We start from the raw sequence: 22,773 nt of genomic DNA on the forward strand, positions 1-22,773 counted from the left end.
AAACTGACCGTGGTGACTTCACCTTCTTGTTACTTCTGCATCAACACTGCCCCCAACCCTTTTTCGCTGGCGTCCGTGGTCAGTATGAACAAGGCAGCTTGGTCGAATCCCTTGAGGGGTACATCATTGCAGATCTCTTATTACAAGGCATCAAACTCCATTTGCTCTTCGTTGGACCATTTGAACGTGTTCTTCTCCTTCAGGAGTTGCCGCAGATGATGGGTTTTGGACGCGAAATGCGGGATGAATTTGCTGTAAAATTCAGCCATGCCTAAAAACGAGCGGATATCCTCCTTCCTCGTTGGTGTGGGTGCATCTTTAATGGCTGCCACATTAGCTCTCTTCAGTTCTATTCCCTTCTCACTGATCTCATGACTCAGGTACGTCACCGATCTTACGCTGAACTTTCATTTCGCCCATTCCGCTGTGCGCCCATTTTTTTCCAGTATGGCCAACACAGAGTGCAGTTTTGCATGGTGGTCATCTTTTGTCTTCCCCATTATGAGGATATCGTCCTGGAAGTATTGTACTCTCTCTACCTTTTGAAACAGTCTATGCATTAGTTTCTGAAATACCGCTGCCGCCGATGCTAGTCCAAACGGCATCCTCAGGAACTTGTAACATCCAAACGGTGTTATGAATGACTGCAGGAAGGGTGTAAAGCGATTTGATAGTATGCAGATGAGATCCACGGTGGAAAACCACTTAATCCCTTTTTTTTGTCTTCGACAGCATCTTGTTGATCCGGGGTAGTGGGAACTTGTCCACCCATATGTTCTTGTTCAGTTCCCCTAGGTCCATACACAGACGCACCTTACCTGCACAATATTTGGTTTTCACCCCATACTTTGCGGGATTCAGGCCGATCTAGGGCTCGTTTTGACCTCATCGCGGCGATTTGGCCGCCATCTTGGGTGTGGGAACCAGGAGGGTGCCGATTTGCAGGCACCATCTTGGTCGCGGGTCCAGAGGTTGCCTCGTAGGACTCCCGCGCTTAGAGGAGCACTTAAAAGCAGGATTTCTCACCGGCATAGGTAGACTCTATTTAATACAGCGCGCACGCTTACCGTGCCATTATTTTGCTGAGCTATTACTCTTTTTAAAATCACTTTGCACTTTGCACTATCGCGCTGCTTGACTCAGAACGCAGTCGCTTATTTTAACTTCTACCAGCTTTGAGTGTGATAAATATCCTTTAGACCTTACCTGCACAATAATTGGCTTTCACCCCGTACTTTGCGGGATTCAGGCCGATCTAGGGCTCGTTTTGACCACGTCGCGGCGATTTGGCCGCAATCTTGGGTGTGAGAACCAGGAGGGTGCCGATTTGCGGGCGCCATCTTGGTCGCGGGTCCAGAGTTTGCCTCGTAGGACTCTCGCTTCTAACGGCATTTAAGATGCATAGTAGCCAAGGGCAGCGCATGCGAGCAGCGGGCGCGCCGACGGCGCGCCAGAAGCAAGCCCGTTTGTGCCCGTTCGCGCACAGATCGCGACCAGCGCCTGCCACGCTGCCTTTTTTGCCCATGCTTGCCTAGTTTACTCTAGGGAAGAGCTTACTCGGATTGGTAAGCGTTCTAAAATGAGCAGCCAGCCGGATAAATCCACCAGTTACCCTAGGGTGCTATCCTGCGGTCTGCTTAATGTCTGGTCCCTCTGTAAACATCACGTGGAAATCTCACTCTTAATTGAATCTTATAATTTGGATGTGCTTTTTCTCACGGAGACTTGGAATAGAGCCGACAGTGAGGTAGAACTCGGGCTGGCCTGCACCTCGGGCTATAAGATCAAGCACAACCCTCGAGTGGGAAGCAGAGGAGGAGGCGTGGGGTTCATTTTTAGGGACACATTGGCTTTATCCCAGTTTGAGGTCAAAGAGGTCCAAAGTTTGGAACTTATGGGCTTTTTCTTAAAAGATCTGGGAGGAGTCTTGTACTCTGGGTTGCTTTGCTACAGACCACCTGGTAGTGCCTTGTCAGCTCTGCCTGAGCTGGTTGATCTTATTTATGACCTCTCCAACACACATGCCAGATTTATAGTTTTGGGAGATTTCAATCTCTGGCCTAATGGGCCCTCTGACACAGCCTATAGAGATTTGTGCCAGGCCTGCAGTAATATCCATCTCCAGCAGCTGGTGCTCTCCCAAACTCATCTGAAGGGTCATGCCTTGGACCTGGTATTTGCGGATGATACTCAGGTGAAGATTAGGGATATAATCTCTCAATGCTGGACTGACCATGCCCTTATCCACTTCTCATAATATCTCCCAGCGGACTCTCCTTTGATAACAATTCAGGTGCCACCAAACTTAGTAGGCAGTGGTCTAGACTTCTGAAAAATTCCACACTGCCTACTCTACTATCTGGTGACTTTTCCCTGGGGGGAGATGTGGAAGAGAGCTATTCGAGACTCTGTCAACAGATCACAGAGTCTTTGGATAAGGCAGTTCCCTGGAGGAAGGCGAAGGATAGACCTACACATGTTACGCCTTGGTATTCTAACGATCTTCTCCAGCTGAAAATTGTGGTGTAAACAGGTGGAAAGAGCCTGGAGGAAGCACTATATAGAGCCAGATAGGGCTCTTTTTAAACGGGCACTCCTAGACTACAAAGCACAGATCAAGTGCGCCAAAGCCAAGTATCTTGAGGATATGTTGGCTCAGGCAGGGAACAAATCATAGACCATTTTTAAAATTGTCAATGACCTTTTCCATCCGGCCTGTGCCACTAATAACATCCCAGCTTCTCAGTCCTTATGTGACTCATTGGCATCTGCCTTTGAAGATAAGATCTCTAACATTCTGAGGGGACTCTCTGATCCGAGCACCCTCTGTTTCCAGCCCTCGGATGATTTGGCATCTTCACCAACTCACTCTAGGGACTTCCAGGGAAGCCATAGGGTTCCCACGGCTGGACAGTTTCACTCTCCCTTCCTACGAGGATTTTTGTCTTGTGGCCAACGGTGTGTCTTCAGGCTCCCCGCTGGACCCGCTACCTCATAAATTCTGGAAGCTGTTCCAGGAGGAACTTTTTCCCCCTCTTTACTCTACTTGCTGCCAGTCCTTTAGCACCGCCACGGTTCCTGAAAGTTGGAAACTGGCAGTGGTCTCTCCTCTTCTGAAGAAGGCCACGCTGGACCCCACTTGCTCGGTGAACTATAGGCCTATTTCGCTGCTCCCTTACCCTGTTAAGATCTTGGAGAAATTTGTCACCAAGTCTCTGTCCAGTATTCTGTAGACTAATGTCTGTTTGGATGTGGCTCAGTTCGGCTTCCGGCCAGCTCATGGCACGGAGACCGCGCTGGTGGTGGCCCTGGATGTTCTTTGTTCGTGTGTCGACACTGGTCGGGCAGCTTTTTTCGTGCTGTTCGACATGTCGGCCGCGTTCGACATGGTCAACCACGCCACATTAATCAGCAGACTGGAAGAGATTGGAGTAGCTGGCCGGGCACAGGATTGGTTAGTTTCCTACCTTCAGAACAGGTGCCAAATGGTGGCTTTGCCGCCTTTTAGATCCGGCATTAAGAAAGTGGGGCAAGGCGTGCCTCAAGGGTCGGCAATTAGCCCGATCTTATTTAACCTGTACCTCCGCCCTTTGATCAAGCTGATTAAATCTTTTGGTATATCGGTAACTAATTACGCCGACGATACGCAGCTCATATTCTCCTTTGAAGGCAGAGATGCTGTTTCTAAGGAGACTTTCCACCGCTGCATGACAGCCATCACGGACTGGTTGAGATGTAATTCCCTCCAGTTCAACGGTTCCAAAACCGAGGTACTGCACTGTTCAATGGATCGAACCCCTCGGCCCCTGCCGGCGGATTTCTGGCCAGTTTCCTCCTTGGGCACGGTGGCGGCGACGGATGCAGCCCGCAACTTGGGTGTTATGTTTGGCCCTAACTTACAGCTGGAGGCCTTTGCGAACAAGACAATTGCCACATGTATGATGCTGCTCTGGACTCTGCGTAAGATCCTTCCCATGCTTCTGGCACCTGCTAGACCAGAGGTAGTGCGTAGTATTATTCTTAGCAGGCTTGATTACTGCAACGCACTGCTTCTGGGTGCTCCCAGCACTCTGATTGGTAATTTGCAGCGCGTACAGAATATGGCTGCTAAGTTGGCCCTTTCGCGGCTGCGATCAGCCTCTTCTACTTTGGCGCTTAAAGATCTTCACTGACTACCAATCCATCAGCGTATATGCTTTAAAGCGTCTTGCATAGTTTTTAGGGCCCTGCATGGACAGGGGCCTGTTCTGTTGCAAGAACTCTTTTCTTGGTACTCAGCAGCTAGACCTTTATGGTCTTCTTCGGCCTGCCTGGCGGTAGTCCCCAGAATTCAGAGGATACGGATGGGTGGCCGCTCCTTTGGTTATACTGCCGCTAAACTCTGGAATTCTCTTCCCCTGTGTTTGAGAAATCTGAGGTAACTTTCTTCCTTTAAAAAAGGACTGAAGTCCCATCTCTTCCCCAGGGTAGGGTAATCTTCTGATCGCGTAAAGTTAGGTAGAGTCTAAGCGCCAGGATACCCTCTGGGTGACAGTCTGCGCTATAAAAGTACGCGATACATACATACATACCTTCCCATTGGGTTTCTGTGCGATGACGAGGGGCGCGAGCCATTCCGCACTCTTGATAGCCTCAATAATTCTGCACTTTTCCAGGTGCAGTAGTTCCTCTTGTACTGCTTCCCTACTTCGGAATGGAATGTTGCGGACCTTGTGGCTCACCGGGCGCGCTCCTTCCTTTAAGCGTATTTTGTGCATGAATTTGGTCATCTGACCTATGGTCCCCTTGAAGACCTCCGGGTACTCTCTCTTCCACGCCACTTCCTTTTATTCTTGCTCGGTGTCCGTCATCAGGACTTGGTTGATTCCTCCTAGGTTAAGTTGAATTCCTTAGGTGCCTTGATCAATCCATCCAAGGACCAAGGGCCCCTTCTCGGCAACGTACAGTTTTCCGTCCATCGTTCGCCGCTTGAATTCGAACGTGAGATGCCAATACCCTACCATGGGTATGGGTTCACCCTATAAGTGACAGAACGTATGTCCAGGGACGTTAGGCTTGCCTTTGTCTTTTGTTGAAAGTCTCTTTCCCACACAGTTCATTGGTCTATCGTGTATGGGGACCCTGAGTCCGCCACTATGTCGATTTCTACTCCACCGATCCTCATATTCAATACTGGTTTCTTGGATCCCACACAGTTTATTCCCAGGACTTAATGCGCTCAGCTTACCCGGGGGCATCCCGGTGCAACAGACCAGAAGGAGAGACTCAGCTAATCACTACTGTGGAAACAAATAGGTCTTAAGAAGTTTCCTAAATGGTAGGATCTTGGGCTCTGAGCGAATCTTAAGGGGCAAAGAGTTCCAAAGAGCCGCCACCTGCACAGAGAAACGCCTGCCCCCAGAACGAGCTCTCCTTACCCTCGCTGACTGCAGAAGATGTTTTTGGTCCGAGCGCAACAGACGTGGAGGCTTGTAGGGACGGGCCATGTTAACAAGAATAGGGGGACCTTTGCCATGCAAAATTTTGTGGGCTGTACATAGCGCCTTAAATTTCACCCGCTCCTTCACGGGGAGCCAGTGAAGCGCTTTGAGAGCAGGAGCAGCAGACTGCCTTCTGGGAACATCCATAAGGACTCTCGCAGCTGCGTTTTGCACCTGTTGGAGGGTTTTAAAAGTCGCTTCGGGAGCACCGAGGAACAACGCATTCCCATAATCGAGCCTCGATAAAATTAGGCCACGTAACAACAGCTTCCTAGCTGAATCAGGAAGCAGTGGTACCACCTTTCGGGCTGACCTTAGCAAACCAAAGCGGTTTTCCTGGCGTGAGTCCTAAAGGACAGGTCTTCCTCCAACCATACTCCCAGGGACTTGATCTCCTTCTTGGGGGATGGTGGGTCACCAAGAGACCGGGGCCAACAACTCGCAATAATGGAGGGACTGGAATTGCCCAGGAGCATAAGCTCGGTTTTACCTCCATTAAGCTTTAAGGCGGAGATAGACATCCAACGATAAACATTGGCGAGGCAGTCGTGTAACACCTCAGGTTGTTCCGCCAACTGAGTGAGGCCCACCACCAGCTGAGTATCATCAGCATAGCTGATGATCTTCACCCCTGAAGGGCCGACCACTCTTTCTAGTGGAGTCATATAAATATTAAATAAGGTAGGGCTCAAGGATGAGCCCTGCGGGACTCCACATTGAAGAGGGAATAGGGCAGATTGCTCTGAACCTTCCCAGACTTGGTAGAAACGGTTGGAGAGAAAAGAGCCCAACCATTTCAGAGCCGTCCCTGGGACACCTACCTCTGACAGACGTTGGAGGAGCACCTGATGACTCACGGTGTCAAAGGCAGCACTCAAGTCCAGGAGGATCACTGCCACTCACCCTCCTGTATCTACAGTGCTCCTTGCCTCCTCCACTACTGCCAGCAAGGCTGTGTCTGTTCCCTGGCCGGGGCGGAAACCAGTCTGGGAGTCTCCTAGCAGGTGGTTAGACTCTAGATGGTGAGAGAGCTGACGGTTGACCAGTTTCTCTGCAATTTTTGAAAAACCAGGCAGAAGTGAAATTGGCCTGAAGTTGGTCAGGTTAGATGGATCCAATCCTGGTTTTTTCAATAGGGCTTTAACCACAGCCTTTTTCCATCTCTGGGGCACTGTGCCATGAGCGAGTGAAAGGTTCATAAGGTCAGTCAGTGGAATTAACAAGGTGTTCGCCACAAGCTTAAGATATTTTATGGGGACCGGGTCACTCGGAGAACCACTCTTCATCTCTAACAGGACTTTTATAACCTCCTCTTCCGAGAAGGGGCCAAAGGAGGCTAGCTCAATCGGGCGACTTATTGGACTAGTAGCAGGTTCAGGGATTTGAGGGGTAGCGGGTAAGGAGGATAATATTTTCTCTATTTTAGAATGGAAAAAGCTGGCCAGTTCTTCACATTTTTCCTTGGGGTTCTCATGCACGACTGGCGGGACCGGGGCTTTCAGGAGTTCCTTGAAGATTTTAAACGATTCTCCTGAAGAATTATTTGCTCTCTCAATCCTATCGCTAAAGAAGTTCTTTTTAGCCTCCTTCAGTGCGCTTTTATATTTCCTCATCTCTCTTTTATAATTGGCCCGGCTTCCTTCCGTCTGCTCCCTCCTCCAAGCCCGTTCAAACCTTTTACAAGAGGTTCTGAAGCTCCTGAGCTCGGGGGAATACCAGGGGGCAGAGCCAATTCTTCTCTCCCTGACAAGCCTCCTTTTCTTCGGGATCAGTAAGTCCAGGGAATTGGTTAGGACTTGGTCATCTATACACAAGACTTACTCTTCTTCTTCTTCTCCTTACTGTATTTCTTCTTCCTCCTCGCCACCTTGGGCTATGTACTTCACTTCTGTCTTTCTGGGACAGCATTGGCACACCTTTTCGTAGTGGCCCATAATGCCACAGTACAAGCACTTGGCCCTGAAGGCTGGGCAGGCCTTGTCGTTGCCAAAGTGCGTTGGGCTTCCACACCTGTAGCAATTTTCCTTGTTGTTCCATTTGGGCCTTTGCATCCCCCCTGCTCTCTGGGGGTATCTCTTTTGGGACCGTGTGTTGGATGGTCCTACTTGCTGGTTCTTGGCTGGTCTGTTCCTTTCTGAAACCTTGCAAACTGTCGTTTTGCTGATTGTCTCCTTCCTCGCTGCTTCTGCGCACCTCTTCGATAGTTTCGCCTTCTTCACAAGCGCTAATACCTCTTTGAGCGGAGCGTCGCCGCTGACCCACAATTTTTCTTGGATGGCCATGTTGGATGTGTGAATTATGATCTGGTCCCTTATCAGTTCATCATGCAGCATTCCAAATTTGCAGGTCAATGCTAGTTTCTGCAGGGCCGCAACATATTCGTCAATCGATTCTCTGCCTTGTTTCCTCTGGAAGAAATTGCACCTGTCTATGGCTACACATACCACGGGTCGGTAGTGCGAGTCTAAATCTTCGAACGCATGTTGGAACTCATCTGTGTCCGTGGGAAGCCTGGTCTTCTTCACTAGGTTGTCATATACCCTGATTCCCTCCGGGCCTAGGTTGTGCAGGAGTATATTCTTCCTCCGGTAGCTTGAGTACGCCCCTTTGCTCTCTTCCTCCAGGGCCGATAGGTAATTCAGGAAATACCTCTCCCAGTCCTCCCATGGCATCGTTGGTTCCCCTCTCTTGGGTAAGAATGGGACCAGGTTGGTGAGGGAGGATGATTGCGCGTTCATTTTCCCTGCATTGCGTTGGCCTGGGTTCTGCTGTGCGACAACGCTTGGCAGGCTTCTCGGTGCTTGTCTCTCTTCCTGTCTGTCTTCTTGTGCAGGGACTGGGCTCCCTTCCTCAATACTGGACGTACCTGGGGAGTCCAGGGATGCGTTCCGAAGCTCGTGATTGGGTTTTGCTATGTCCCGCCCACTGTTGACTGGTTCGTGGTTGGCCTTCCGGGGATCCTCACACTCCTATACCCTTGCTCACTGCCCCCTTGTTGGTCTTCCCCCTTATGGGTGCCATGGGCGGGTTGTCCTTTCCCTCCTGGTTTGCCTTCGCCCTTGTCTGCGGTGGTCTCTTTTCCACAATGTCGCTCTGTAGCCTTCTCAGGCGTGGTGCCTCCCCTCTCCAGTGCCCAGCACAGTGATCCGCCTTACCAGCTCTAGTCGGGCACAATTTTTTCCTCTCTGGTGGCCGGTCTTGCTCCGTGTGCTGTGCTCTCGCTGTGGGGGGGCGGATTCATTTTCTTGGGGCACACCTCGTCCCTATGCCGCGCTCGAACCGATGTGGGTGGTCAGTGACACAGCATGTGCTTTAGCACTGGTAGACCATCCCATGCCTTGTCGCCATTGTGAAGATGGAGTTACACCTCACAAGGATGTTGAAATCCTGGAATTAAGACACAGACCCTGTGTATTACGATTCTTTTATCTTTAATTGTCCGAGCGCCGGTGAGATCCGACGGGCTCGAAAGTCACGGCTCTACAAAATGGCCGCACTTCCGGTTCCACCCTCGGCGCCCGTCTGGCAAAACACTAGAACATCACCACATGATAGTTATCAATTGAAGCAGAATAAACACCAAAGAAGTGGGTTTGAATTATCTGTCTGTAATGGTATCATGCTTCGCCCTCACTCTCTTATCCCAGTGCACACACATGTCCAAATCTACACGTACACAAAAGGGCAAACACAAGTTCAAGCAGAGAACACTGAGGATTGAGGGATGGATTAAAAGAGATATGAGGATTATGGATGAACGGGTGGCTGTATCTATGGATACCACAGAGAGATGACACGACGGAGAGAGATAGGGGGCAAGAGACCATAACTGAGTAGAGACAGAGAGAAGGCGGCACAGGCAGAGGGTTGGCAAGAAACCAGACAAAATAAAAAAGATAATGTCAGCCAAACAGACAAGCATACTGAGAGAGAGGGAGAGAGAGAGAGAGAGAGAGAAAGAGAGAGAGAGAGAGAGATAGACAGACAGACAGACAGACAGACAGAGAGAAGGCTGCACAGGCAGAGGGTTGGCAAGAAACCAGACAAAATAAAAGAGATAATGTTAGCCAAACAGACAAGAATACTGAGAGAGAGGGAGAGGCCGAGCAGAGAGAAAGAAAGAAATAGAGAGAGAGAGAGAGAGAGAGAGAGAGAGAGAGAGAGACAGACAGACAGACAGACAGAGAGAAGGCGACACAGGCAGAGGGTTGGGTAAGAAACCAGACAAGATAAAAGAGATAATGTCAGCCATACAGACAAGCATAGTGAGAGAGAGGGAGAGGCCGAGCAGAGAGAATGCGAGAGAGAGACACACTTAGAGACAGATAAACAGTGACAGACAGACAGAAAGACAGACGGAGAGAAAGAGATTGGAAGGTCTCTTGATAGATAAGAAGTTGACCTTATCAGAGGCAGCTGGAGGGACCAGAGTTGATGGTTCCTTGTTTACCAGTACTGGGCACCAGTGCTTCAGGTATGGCTCAGACTGACATCTTAACACATTTTAGGGTTTTTCTGCATAAAATATTTACCATTACATCCAAGGAGAGTGTCAAAAATAGAGATGGCTCTGAGTGCTATAATACTGGGTAATAATAACATCTTCAGTTATATCGCATAGAGACTGCAGAAGCGTGGTATAATGTCCTTAATAACAACTCTTCCCTCTTCATATAACTATTAACATTATTGTTAATGGTCGTTTACAGTGACTTATCAACTTCTTGACTTCTGAGTAAAATGCTTCGCAGGTGGATAGCGAGTTAAACAGAGACTGAGAAACGGATGATCAGAGATGTGTGAATTTTGAGGAATGGAAAAAGAACAGAAAATAAGGTGATGTGGACTACATATTCCCATCACCTTATTTTTCGTTCTCTTTCCATTCATCAAAAGAGAGATCATTGGAAAGGTTTACAGGTGAAAGGATGTTACAACACAGGGCAACGTGTGAAGTGGATCACTTCTTCGGCCTCAGTTTTTGGTGTACAAGAAAATGAATGCACTGGAACGTGATTTGATATGCCCAGGGTCACACAATTTGGTGAAATAAGGGAATACAGATTGCCGCTTAGGTCTCCTCATTACGAAGTCTACAAATTAATCATCAGACTCCATATTTTTTCCCAGGAATGATAGATAGATAGATAGACATAAAGCTAGATGGGTAAATTGATAGATAAGTAGACAGAGAGACAGGTAGACATCCAGAGAAACAGAGTGCCGGATCCATGGGCACAACATGAATATTATCTTGTGATACACTGCGTAGGGCCTGATAACCAGTAGGGTGGAGCGGGATTCAGTGGTGGCTGATGACATTTTAAAGTGGTGAGCCGTGAAAGTTGGGGAGTAATTTTGCGTAGCGAGCACGTCTGGCCAACATAGGTGTGTTCAGCCCATGCATCATTCACCCAATCATCCCCACTATTCATTCATCCATGTTTCCATCCTTCTCGAGACTCTCCCATTCACTAATACACTCACCCACCCATCCATCCATCCATCCATCCATCCATGTATCCATTCACAAGAAAACCATCCATTGATTTGTCTATCATATGGAGCCTTCATCCATTCATTCATCTATACATCCACTCATCCTTCTGGACACTCTCTCCTGTAACTCTTCGCCCACTCAACCATCTATGTCTCCTTTCACCACTGATGAATCACCAGAGCATCCAGCCATCCATCCATCTTAATGAAAGTACATTTGCTTGCCTGTATTTGAACCACGTTCTGAATTATTCTGTTCTTCAGACAAACGGAAAAACAATATTGCTTTGCAACCTTTGATCCCATGAATTTCTGCCGTAATCTCCACTCATTTGTAATTCATTTTGCTGGTGTTCAAGTGCTTCGATTTAATTAGACGAAGGTATATCTTACAAATGCCAACACGTACACCAGCATCTTAGAGAGTCTATCAAAGTGTACACCTTTTACAAAGTTGTAATGCTGCGTGGATAATAGGAATCAACTGGCCTACAAATCCCAGAATGCACACATAAAACCTAAACTGAATGCATAAACTTTGTATTCTTCAGAGCTCCACTCATCACTGGCAGCTAGATGGCCTGACTCCGAGTCACGTGACACTGCCAGCCACACCTGGCCAGCCCCTGACTGTGGCTGTCTGGAATGTCTGTGATGTCACACGGGCAGTGTTTTTACACACTCCACTTAAGGGGGTCCAGTGCAGAGGGACTGCGGGCCTGTGGGAGGCTCAGAAACGTGATTTGGGCCTGTACAATGCTCAGGTACACTGGAGACGCAGTGCCAACAATGGCCCCCTTTGCTACAGCTCCAGGCAGAGCCTCGGGTGATGGCTGGCCACAGACAGACCCCAGGGAGCTTGTATTGTAAATAATCAGGCCAGGAGGCGGGGTGTCCACTGTTCCTCTTGCCGCGCCTGCTGTGCAGTAATGGACCCCAATTTGTGCTAGACCAGAGGTCTTCAAACTTTTGGATGCCGAGACCCCCCTGTCAACATTTTGAGGCATAAGGCCCCCCTCCTGACAAACATTTCTAAACCTGCAGGCAGGGCTACTGGAATTATAAGGCAGTTGAGGACCAAATTACGAGACAGGCTTGAGTAAATTGAGTGGGAAGAATATGCAAATGATGTCGTGTGATGCCGCGTATTTTGGGATAGCATTGCTTCATTATTTTTAAATTTTTTACACACAGTAACACTGAGGAAAGATTTCACCCCATCAGTACCCGTTTCTAACCAAAATACAGAAATTAACATCAGAAAGATTTCTAGTCAACCTTTGTGAAGGGGCTTCCACTCCGCAGGAATACGTGTTGCCTCATTAGAAGCGCCCCTGGTCCTGGCCGGGAGAAGCAGGGGTCCCTTAAAACCCTGGCGGTTTTCTGCAGAGTTAAGCAGTTTACCCATGCAGCTTTCCTCTCACTCCCTCCCTTCCATCCCTCTCTCCTCTCCCTACCCCGCATCCCTCTCTCACTCTGCAGGCCATTTTCTTTCACCCCTTTTTACAACTTCTGAACTCTCCCAATTCAACCTCTCACTTCACCTTTAATCACCTCTTGCCATTCTGTCTTTTCACTGCCCTCATCTCTAATAGTCTCTCGCATGTATCTCATGGCCTCTCTGGCCCGTCACCTCCTGTGCCCCTCAGCACTTCTCATTCACCTGGTCTCTCCATTCAAATTGTTGTCTATTTGTATCTTACACCTCTCCAGTCCCCCATTCATCTTTCACATCTCCCCTTTGTTCTAACAGGAACCCTCATCTTTGGCTCGCACTCACTTCTTGGTTGTCCACACTTCTCCTTGGCAATTCACCTTTCTCCTCATCCCCGACCTCTTCAATTGAATTCTCTCACTCCCTTGCTGTCCTCTCTCATCCTCTAATCTCTCCTCGCCAAGCATACGGGTCGGACACGTATCCTCCTCTTGGCCTGTGCCACTCTGCTTATTGTTCCCTAATTCAAGAAGGCATGCGTTGTCTTTCTCGCTGTTTCGGTACAGGCAGCACAGTCATGGAACTTGCACCCTCCTTTGCTTCGCTCCACCAAGAATCTATTATCCTTTAGGAAGATATAAAAACCTTTCTCTATGCTCTGTAGGTTACCCCATTTGGCTGGTTCTCCTTCTCCTTCTGTGTGTTTCTCATTTGCCTTCAGGCAGCAGATGGCTATTGGCCCCAAGACACCTTTGGGTAACAGTAGCGCACTACAAATGTAAATAATAATAATAGGCAGAAGCAGGGGAACCATTAGACCAGAACTTCGGAGGGGGGGGCTAACACTTCCAGCCAGGGCTGGGCCTAACACTAGTCGCACACGGCATAACAATCTTTTTTGGTGCCCCACCCCTGTTTCCTCCTTCTCCATGAATTCCTTCACTACCAATCACCAACAATACACCCCATCTCTCTATAGCATCATTCTGACAAACAATTTATTTTTTTATAGCGCTACTCATAGTTTCCTCACACTCATTTCTGTGATCTGCATGGTACAAATTCTTTGTAGCAGGCACATTAACCCTCTGCACTGTGTAGGTGACAAGAGTGCCCATGTGAGTGCACAGTGAGCTGTGCATCAGTGTGAGAGTAGGGTAAGAGAAGTGACTGCAGGGTGAGTGAGGTGACGTATGAATTTGGGTGCGGATGCAAGTTCAGAATGGGACGAATGAATGTATGATTACTGATGGGCTTGTTTGAGTGAGTTGCAGTGAGGGGGACAGGTGAGTGAAGTGTCACATGAGTGTAGGATGAGTAGTGTGCTCGAGTGACTGCAGGGTGAAGTATAGAATGAACAGCACAAGTGCATTGTGAGTGCAGAGTGATCACTGTGACTGCAGGGTGAGCGGGTGAATGGTGTGAGTGCATGGTGATCGCTGTGAGTGCAGTATGAGCGTGAAAGTGAAGGGCGAGAATGAGGAACAAATGTTGTCTGAATGCAGGGTGCATTCCCAGACACTTGGAGTAACTCAGCATGTTACTGACCGCGGCATAGGGGTTCAGATCTAAGTTAAACTACTGCTATTATGGCATTAATAGGGGATTGAGGGTGGAGGAAATAAATAATGTGCTGATCCTGCAACAGACTTACAGTCCTATGGTTAGGGTTGCCAGCAGATTATTTTGATGGCCCAGTCGGTACAAAAATAAGCAGTCACCTAAAGCTGTATTTTCAGCACTTATCTGTGCATACTTCGAACAGCAAATATAAATAGAAAGCACTTTTAATTGTGTTCTAGGGCTGCCTCAATGACCCATGACTGATAATTAAAGAGAACAAAGACAGAAAAGTCACATAATGAATGATGCATGCATACTTTTTTATTTATAAGTTTTGTGTCAAGAGGAGGCCTTTGCAGGCTCTTTAAACAACACATGGTAGACATTTTTCTTTTGGCAACCCTACTTTACATTCCTTGTCATGAAATGCATTCTCACACTACAGCAGTAAATGTAAACTACAAATGTAAGGAATAGGCAGAGTGGGGACCCAGGCGGTACTGGAACCAGGAAAATAAACTAAGCCTCTGTAACCAGTTTGCAAAGGCATGTAAGTATGAAAATGGTCTTTAAAGACCTGTGAAAAACTCGGGCTTGCCGGAGATAAGACTCCAGACACTGCCCAGCTGAGCCCCCAGCAGCTCGAGTTGCACTGCAGCAGCCCGGGCTGAGACACAGCAAGGGGTAAGTGGGGGGCTGAAGCCCTTGGGCCTGGGCAGAAGTGTGACTGGGTAGGCGCAACCCCCTTTGCATCACTCAGCGGCCCCCCTGGGGTTCGCTCCCCACAGTTTGAAGACCCCTCTGCTAGACTCTTGAAGCTCAGCAGCTGGGGGCGCACACTGGAAGACACAGTCTGCTCAGTGTGATTAGGAAGCGTGGGGGGTCAGTGGGCTGTGAGCAAAGAACGCCAAGGGCAGTTTTATGTCCAGTGCGGTGTAGGCGAGCACAACGTATGTGCTTTCATTTATTCCTCACGTGCTCTCCTTGCCAAGCTTGTCCTGTGCCTCTGCTTTCAGCGCCTGCGTCGCCTCAGTTCAGTTGGAGGCAACCTCCTGCTGCACTCATCTACTGGAATGCTCACCCACACTGCATCAAGCAGGCACAGTGATGAATGGATTACAGCACAGTTATTTAGTGATTGAGCAGGGTTGTGACAACACAGCAAGATATCACTATGTGACAAACAATACACTTTCATCATGCCTGAACCTAAGTGGGCCCCGCATGCGAAGACGTACTAGGCAGTCACTCAGCTAGTTATTTTTAGTTTGAGCAGTTATCAGAAATTCCTACTGCGGGTGAAGAAATGTATAGACTTGGCTCAGTGAAATACGTGCCAGCACCAAGCACCGGAAATGACTGGCACAAATTAAGCAATGAATAAGGGCGAGGTAGAGGCACATCCCAATGTCCTTTTTTTTGGGTGTATGGCACCGAATTTAGCACGTTGCAACGCGTGCTTTTACAACATGGTAGTTAACAACGCGGTCAATACAACAACCGCATTGTTAACACCCGTGTCATTTCATCGCAATTCATTTCAACAACTTGCTCTAGGGGGCGCGCTGGACTTAGGAATAGTATTAATTACTATTCCTACTCCAGTTTACGCAACAGCAGGGAAGGTGTTGGATTTAAAATCCAACGCATTCCCTGGTGTTGCACGCCCCCTTGATGGCAAATGTTGTTTACCCATAGCACCTGAATCATACAACCTGCTCCATCTATGCCATACCTCAGTATCTCCGAATGACTACATTTCCCTGGGTTACTAAATCCCAGCCGTCCTTGGATCCGCTCACGTGTGCTTCAGATCACATCATGGACAGCCAGCCTTGTGTGCACAGCAAACCATTCCTGGCTCCTCCCACAATGGGGTGGGGTCAATGAGGCTTTTTCCCACCCCACGCTGTGACGAGTTAGGAAATGGGTGGGGTGCAGTCGTACACAGTGCACCCTGCTGATTTACAAACAGCCTTGAACCCAGGGCTTATGCTTAAAGCACCCAGGCTGTTTCTAGTCAGCCAGGCTGCAGTGCGTCATCAGCGGCAGGGCCTTACAGTGATGTAAGGCATCAGGGGCCAGGGCTGAAATCAATTTAGCCCTATAAATCCTGCGACGACTGCACATGAGCTCTAGTTTTGCCTGACCTTCGTACAGAGCGAGGGTCACAGTCTTTGAATTTTTTATGTATTTAACATTCCTAAAAAGAACTAACAATAGAGGCAGAAATTGAAGCGGTCAGAGCACTGCCACCCTAATCAAGAACCTGCTGCTGGCTATTGCACCTGCTGCCACACTGCCACACGCTGCACCGGCTCAAACCACAACCCAAAGACAGAAGCGCTGCAGCACAATCCTCCCAACCTTGCTTCCACTCCTTGCTTGCTTCTTGCTGACTCCTTACTCCTCCTCTCGTGTCAGCGTACTCGTATTATGCACCTGTTGGTGTGTGTTATGGTGTAATCTGTATGTACATACACACCCAAGTGCTCCAAAATTTGATAAATGCATGGAGATATGCAGACCTGGAGATATGAAAATGAATAATTTGTTGAAAGGGAAGAACATAATTTTTCTAGTATCAATATGTGAGAAGTTGGCCTGGTATATGCTGTCCACTAATTAAAGTGGCCACCTTGCACCAGTCCAAACGACCCTTATGGTGATTAGGTTAAAGATAACATTTATAGAAAGCTATCCTAGTGGTAGCTATGGAGAGCAGCCTTCAGGCTAAGTCTTGAAGGAATGTTAAGCACCTTGTTTTACCAGAAACAAACTTATAGTGTTGGTTAAATGAAGGGGAAACCGCACAGTACTCATAAAAATATGTATTTATTATATATAACACTCTCTAGTATCCTCTACATGAGGATAGAACACAATTCAAATAACACTGTTGCAAAGAATCAAAAGCAAGTAGCTCAATACACAGTAGGCTCAAGGGGGTGACCAAACGATACACGAAATAAGTGGTATAAGAACAACGACTCAGGTCCAGACCTAGTCTGGAAGGTGAAAAATTGCCGGGACCCCAATGAACCACCCAGGGTAAGTCGTTAAGAACCCCACGGAGGACGGGTGCAGTGTGAAAACACAACCCGTGCTACGGGCAATTCAATAGGAAAGTCGTGATTGGAAAATTACAGTTTAAGGACACTTCTAGGAGGACTTCAAGTAAACCCTTTGGAGCATAGGAGGTTTTAGGGCCAACCCACCTAAAACGTTGTGGAAATAACATTTAATAAGTTCATGAAACGTGGTTGAGAAGTATAGTGGGTTTAATAAACCTCATCCACAAACAGCAAAGATCAACTGACAAAGTATAGAGTCCTCCGTAGGAATCAAGGTACAGGGTTCTGAGGTCTTAGAATACAGGTAAAGTTTCTAAGGTCTTAAAGGGAAAGATAGGATAATATCACACATCTCCCTTCCTAACAATATATAATAAGAGAGAGAAAGGACAATTTTCATAAAATGTAACTCCAGTAAAATGAATACAGACTTTAAAATAAGCATAAAATGTAACTTCAGTAAAATGAATAAAGACTTTAAAATAAGCATAGAACTTCATGTGAAGTATCATCAGAATGGCAATTAAACATAGTCTTTCAAATAGTTGGGAGTCCTGCGAACTCTTTGACTCCTCTTGCATGAAACCAAGGACCCATCAAGAGACCTGTTAACAACATGGTGAAATTTGCCACATGAGCCATCATTGTACACAGAGTCATCTGAAACAGACAACTTGGGATTAACAACAACCACACGACTCTTATTCCAAATTCTCCCATCTTCCGTCTTAATAGCATTCTTAAAAATCTTAACAACAGCTCTAACATCAGTGTATTTCGACCACGGTTTACGTCCTACCGGAGTCTTTATTTTTACAAAATCACCCACTTTGACCTCTTGATATGCCACACACTTTTTCTTATCAAAATATTCCTTTCGAGCAGTTTGTTTATATAACTCTTTAGTTCTCCATTCCCCAATGTCATTGTGTACCAGACCTTTATTGTAACTCATCCACCCAGGACACCACAAAGCATTTGGAACCCTCCCTTTGAACAACTCAAATGGAGATCTCCCAGTAGAAGAATGGGGGGCAAAACGATAGGTATTAACCCTGTCCTGAAGAGTAGATTTCCAATTCAAACCAGAAGACCGAGCTAGCTGTATCGACTCTTTAAGAGTCTCGTTGACTCTTTCCACAGCAACATTAGTTTCAGGATGGTATAAGGAACACCTTTTATGAACCACACCAACTTTTAAAAAAAATCAGTAAACATAGAAGAACAGAATTGTGGTCCATTATCAGACAACAAGCTATTAGGAAAGCTTTCTTTACTAAACAGACCTTCTAAAAACCTTATGACAGAATCAGAGGTAATCTCTCTGACCGCACAAACTTCAATCCATCTAGAGTAAAGATCAATTAGATCAATTAGGTAAGGAGTATCAGAAACACCAGTCAAAGGGCCCAAAATATCAATCGCAACCTCATCCCAGGGATGACTTGGTAAGACCCTTTTAACCATAGGCATTTGTTTTGTCTTTAACATTTTGTCACTGGCACAGCATTCAACACAATCCCTAACCATCCTCTCTATTTCTAAGTCCATGCCAGGCCACCAGAATTGCATACGAAGGATCTCTTTTGTTTTCACAATGCCTAAATGACCGCAATGGGCATGAAACAACACTTTTTTTCTTATACCACCAGGAGGAACAAGTTTAGTACCACGAGTTAATAAACCTTCACTCACAGAAAGTTCATCCGAGACTAACAACCACGGCTTGTCCAAACGAGTATTGTTCTTTAAACCACCCTTGGATACCAAAGTACCCGAGTTACCTATCCCAGAGAAGCCGGGTAGAAAGGGGTCAATTGATGTTGGAAACCTTTGTTGTGTTCAATGAAGAGCTGAAAAGAAGTACTGCTGCCGGGAAGGTGGAAAGTGTCCGGTGGAACCGAAGCCTGGATTCAGGATGTGAAGAACCTGAAAGCAGAGGGGACAGAGTATAGGTCACTTTGGAGTGACCAGGGGCTCGGTAGATGAATGTCCACCGATGTCGGGTGCTTCAGGTGTGATGAAGGTGACCTTGACTCTTAAGCTGCGAATGTTGTTGAGTGCTGAGAGATCGGTGGGAGGGAGCACCAACAAGCCTTAACAGCGGAAACAATGGGGAAAGTGAAGATTGGTGTCGTTTCCGGCCCACCAAGGAACAGGAGACTCACTACAGCAAAGGGAGTCAGGGCAGGCCGGGAGCAACCAGGGGAGCCTAGGAAAAGTGTAGATTACCCTCAAGTGGTACTCACTGGGCAGTGGCACAGGAGTCATGAGGGGACCTCAGGTACCTTCACAAGAGACCAGCTAGCAGGGCACAGAGTGCAAAGATGCTGGAGTCCATAGTGGAGAAAGTACGCTGGGGTCAGGGATACAGATAGCCCAATGCACAGAAATATTGCATGTCAATAAGCTGTGGCTGCTGCAAAAAAACAAAGTGACAAGGGTATGGGTTATGCGGTCCTCACAAGAGTTGGAGGCCTAAAACTGGGTAAAAGGGCAGGCACAACCTCAGGACCTTCAGGCACCCACCTTCAGTGTTTATGGGATCGTCGGAGTCCGTAAGAGCTCAGGACCCACAGACTGGTCAGTTGTGTTGTGGTCCCTGCTTAGCAGGGGAGCGACTCCTTCACTCCAAGGGAGATGCTTGAGCAGTCTTGAAGTTCCACAGGGTCCTGCATGGAGCCTGTATGGATCTTGGACACTGGAGCAGTCGAGGCCGGCGAGGGAAGATGAAGTCGAGCCCAGGGGAGGTCCAGCGAGGTCCAGCGGTGTTCAGATGTTCAGCGTAGTGGTTTCTTCTCAGGAGAATCTTGTCCACGTAAAATCTAATGTCCTGTAACCAGGTATCCCATTTTATACCCACGGGAGAGGGTTGGACAGATTCTAGGGACCCTCTTATGGGAGGGACAGGACAGGGGGGAGGCTACTCCCATATCCTTTGTCCAGTTTCGCACCAGAGCAGGAGCAAATGGCTACCAGGACTGGTTTGAACTGGTATGTGCATGAGGGCACCAATTGTGGCCTATGTGCAGACTTTCTGGCACTGAAACAGTGCCCAATACACTAAGCCCTGTCTGGGAGGTGGTCACACCTCCCTGTCACAGGATAACCATTGTGCGGACTTCCTCTGCTCGAGCTTGGCTGAGCAGCAGGAGGGCAGACTCATGTCTGTGGCTGGCAGCATCCATTTTGTGCTGTAAGTCTAAAGAAAGTTGGTACCTGTAGACTTAGGCACCCCCAGAACCTTGGTTCTGAGGGGAGGAATCATACCTCCCACACCAGTTACAAGTGTGGAGGTATGATTCCAAGGTGTTTGACACCAAACACAACATTCTTTGTTGCAGTCATTTTTCGAGATAGCATTTACCGCAAGGTTATAATTAAGTATGGGCAAATTTCTGCGGATTTGCGGTCCGCAAATTCGTGCGAAATTGCAAAACAAAATCAGCGAGTTCACAAAAAAAATTCACGAACTCGCGGATTTGCACAAATAGACTGTTTCCCACTATCTACTGGCTAATCAGTAAGTGCTACCTCGTTGGTTAAATGTATAGTGCTTCTTTCCTACACTACAGCTGCGTAAAGTGCCAGAAGAGTTGTCTCCAGTGACCATGTGTGTTTTACTATGCCATCGCGCCGAAGGGCGGAGGGGTCCCTTGAGCGAGCTGTCCATCATAGTGGGTAAATGGCGGGAAGACGGTGCACACCGCCAGTGTGTGGGCGGGGCCAAATGGGCAGGGCTTTTATGCGAGTTCATATGCCTCTTGTGTGTATAAAAGGTCAGAGACCGATCAGAGCAGCAAATGAAGAGAAAGAAGCTCCTGGTCACAGGAACTGCACGGGGATTGCGCTCGGGAAAGTGAAGGATGCAAAGGCCTCTATTCAGCATCACAGCTAATTTTCGATGGTAGATATGGGGAGAAAGCACACCTGCCCAGCGTTGACAAAGCTCACGATTGTTTTTGGGCTGATGAATGCATTACTGAACTTGAGCTTCAATTCGGAAACCTGCTTTAAAATTATTTATATCTGTAAGTGCTTCCTGTTGAGGTTTAATTTTTGTGACAGGAGCATCATGTCAGAATGAACCCTGCCCTTCATATTTATCCAAGAAGACGCTACCGATACCTCGACTCAACTGCCCAAAATCCGTCCGCGAGCTGATTTGCAAATTGTTCTGCAATTTTGCGAGATTCGCGGATCGCACGATTGCCAAAAATCCGCAAAATCCGCGAGCGGAACGGATTTTGCGCCCCTGCTTAGTTATAACGCACCTCTACCTGTACGTCTGGTAGTACCACGTACAACCTGGGAGAATGGTTTCCGTAGGTACCCTACTCATGTAGGGGCACCCTCTCATGAATAATCCAGCACCCTTCCTTCGGGATTGTTAAGGCCTGCTATAGGGGTGACTTATAAGATTATAAATGTAGTGATTTATATAGATATAGTGAACCTATATCTAAAGTAAGTGGTGCAAGCACCATCTTTAACCAGGCTGCATGGTCTTTCATGGGTGGCACAATAAGTGCTTCAGCCCATGGGAGGCCTCTGGGGTACCTATGCCCTGGGTACATGGTGTACCATAAATTAGGGACTGACAAGGGTACCCCAGTACCCAATTTGGAGATGTACTAAGTACATGTATGTCAATTTAAGGGAGAAAGCAGATAAGCTGGAGTCCTGAATAGCAGGATGCCAGCCAAACTAGTCAAAACAGTGGCTGTCAAAAGCAAAAAGTGGGGGTAACCATAAGAAGCAGATCCTACTTTCCTACACAATACATGTTAACCGGGGCGCTACGTGGCGCACTGGTAAATGGCCCCCATTGCGTGAGGCTCTCGCCGCCCGGCGATAAATATTCTTTAAATTGGCACCCCGGAGGCCCCCACCAACAGCGCTTCACCTATGAGACCAGGGGAGTCTGGAGTGAGATTTCCAGCCAGATCGGAGCTGTTAAACTCCAGCTGTCGGCCCGACAATCTGGAGCGGCGGCTGAACGCGGAGCTTGCCAATCACGCTAGACCGCGGCGCTCCGCGTGGAGCTAGGCCGCACGCTGGTCGGGCCTAGCCTTGACTATCCCGACTGCCTCGCGTCGGAGTCTGAGGGCCTCAGGCTGCTGGAGCATCTCCTGCGGGACCCCCCCCGGACCCGGATCATTATCGGGGGAGCAAGACGACCCATGGACTTCAGCTGTAAGGAGGATGGGACCTCCATCGCCCCCCCAGCGGATCCTTTCGGCCTTTCTTGACACCGTGAACCCTGGACGCCGTGGCACCAGCCCCCCCCTCCTCCTGCTCCCCGCTGCCGGCGTTTGTGGCCAATATTGGTGGACTTTGGGGCAATTCCAGCCTGCTGCCTTCTTAAGCCCCTCCACTCGCCGGACTGGCCACTCGAAGCGATTGGGACCGCGCCCCTCGCATGACTCATCTGCAACGCCTGGCTGTCCACCTGATCACCCCTACGGTACCCCTCTGCCACGAGGAGACCCTCCGGCCTGCGCTCCTGCGGAGGAGGCCTCTCCTGAGGAAGCGACTTCTGCATTGGGCTCCTGGTCCTGGGCCCCTATTGCCACTATTGAGCGTGCCCTGAACGGGCCTTACACCCTATTGACTATCCGTGGGGTGCTCCAGGTCCACTCATCGGCTGTTGCCAGGTGACATTGACGAGGAGGTACATCTTGGGGGCTGGAGGCACTGGTTGGGCACTGGGAACCCCTAA

At 48.3% G+C, this 22,773-nt stretch overlaps 1 protein-coding gene across 1 annotated transcript in view; it reads left to right on the plus strand.

Moving 5' to 3' along the window:
• The window catches only part of LOC144752363 (butyrophilin-like protein 9), a 416,572-nt gene that overhangs the window by 369,681 nt on the left and 24,118 nt on the right, over nucleotides 1–22,773 (plus strand). The gene's annotated exons all lie outside the window — the stretch shown is intronic.

Source organism: Lissotriton helveticus, chromosome 5_1 (genome assembly GCF_964261635.1).
Source record: "Lissotriton helveticus chromosome 5_1, aLisHel1.1, whole genome shotgun sequence".
NCBI lineage: Eukaryota > Metazoa > Chordata > Amphibia > Caudata > Salamandridae > Lissotriton > Lissotriton helveticus.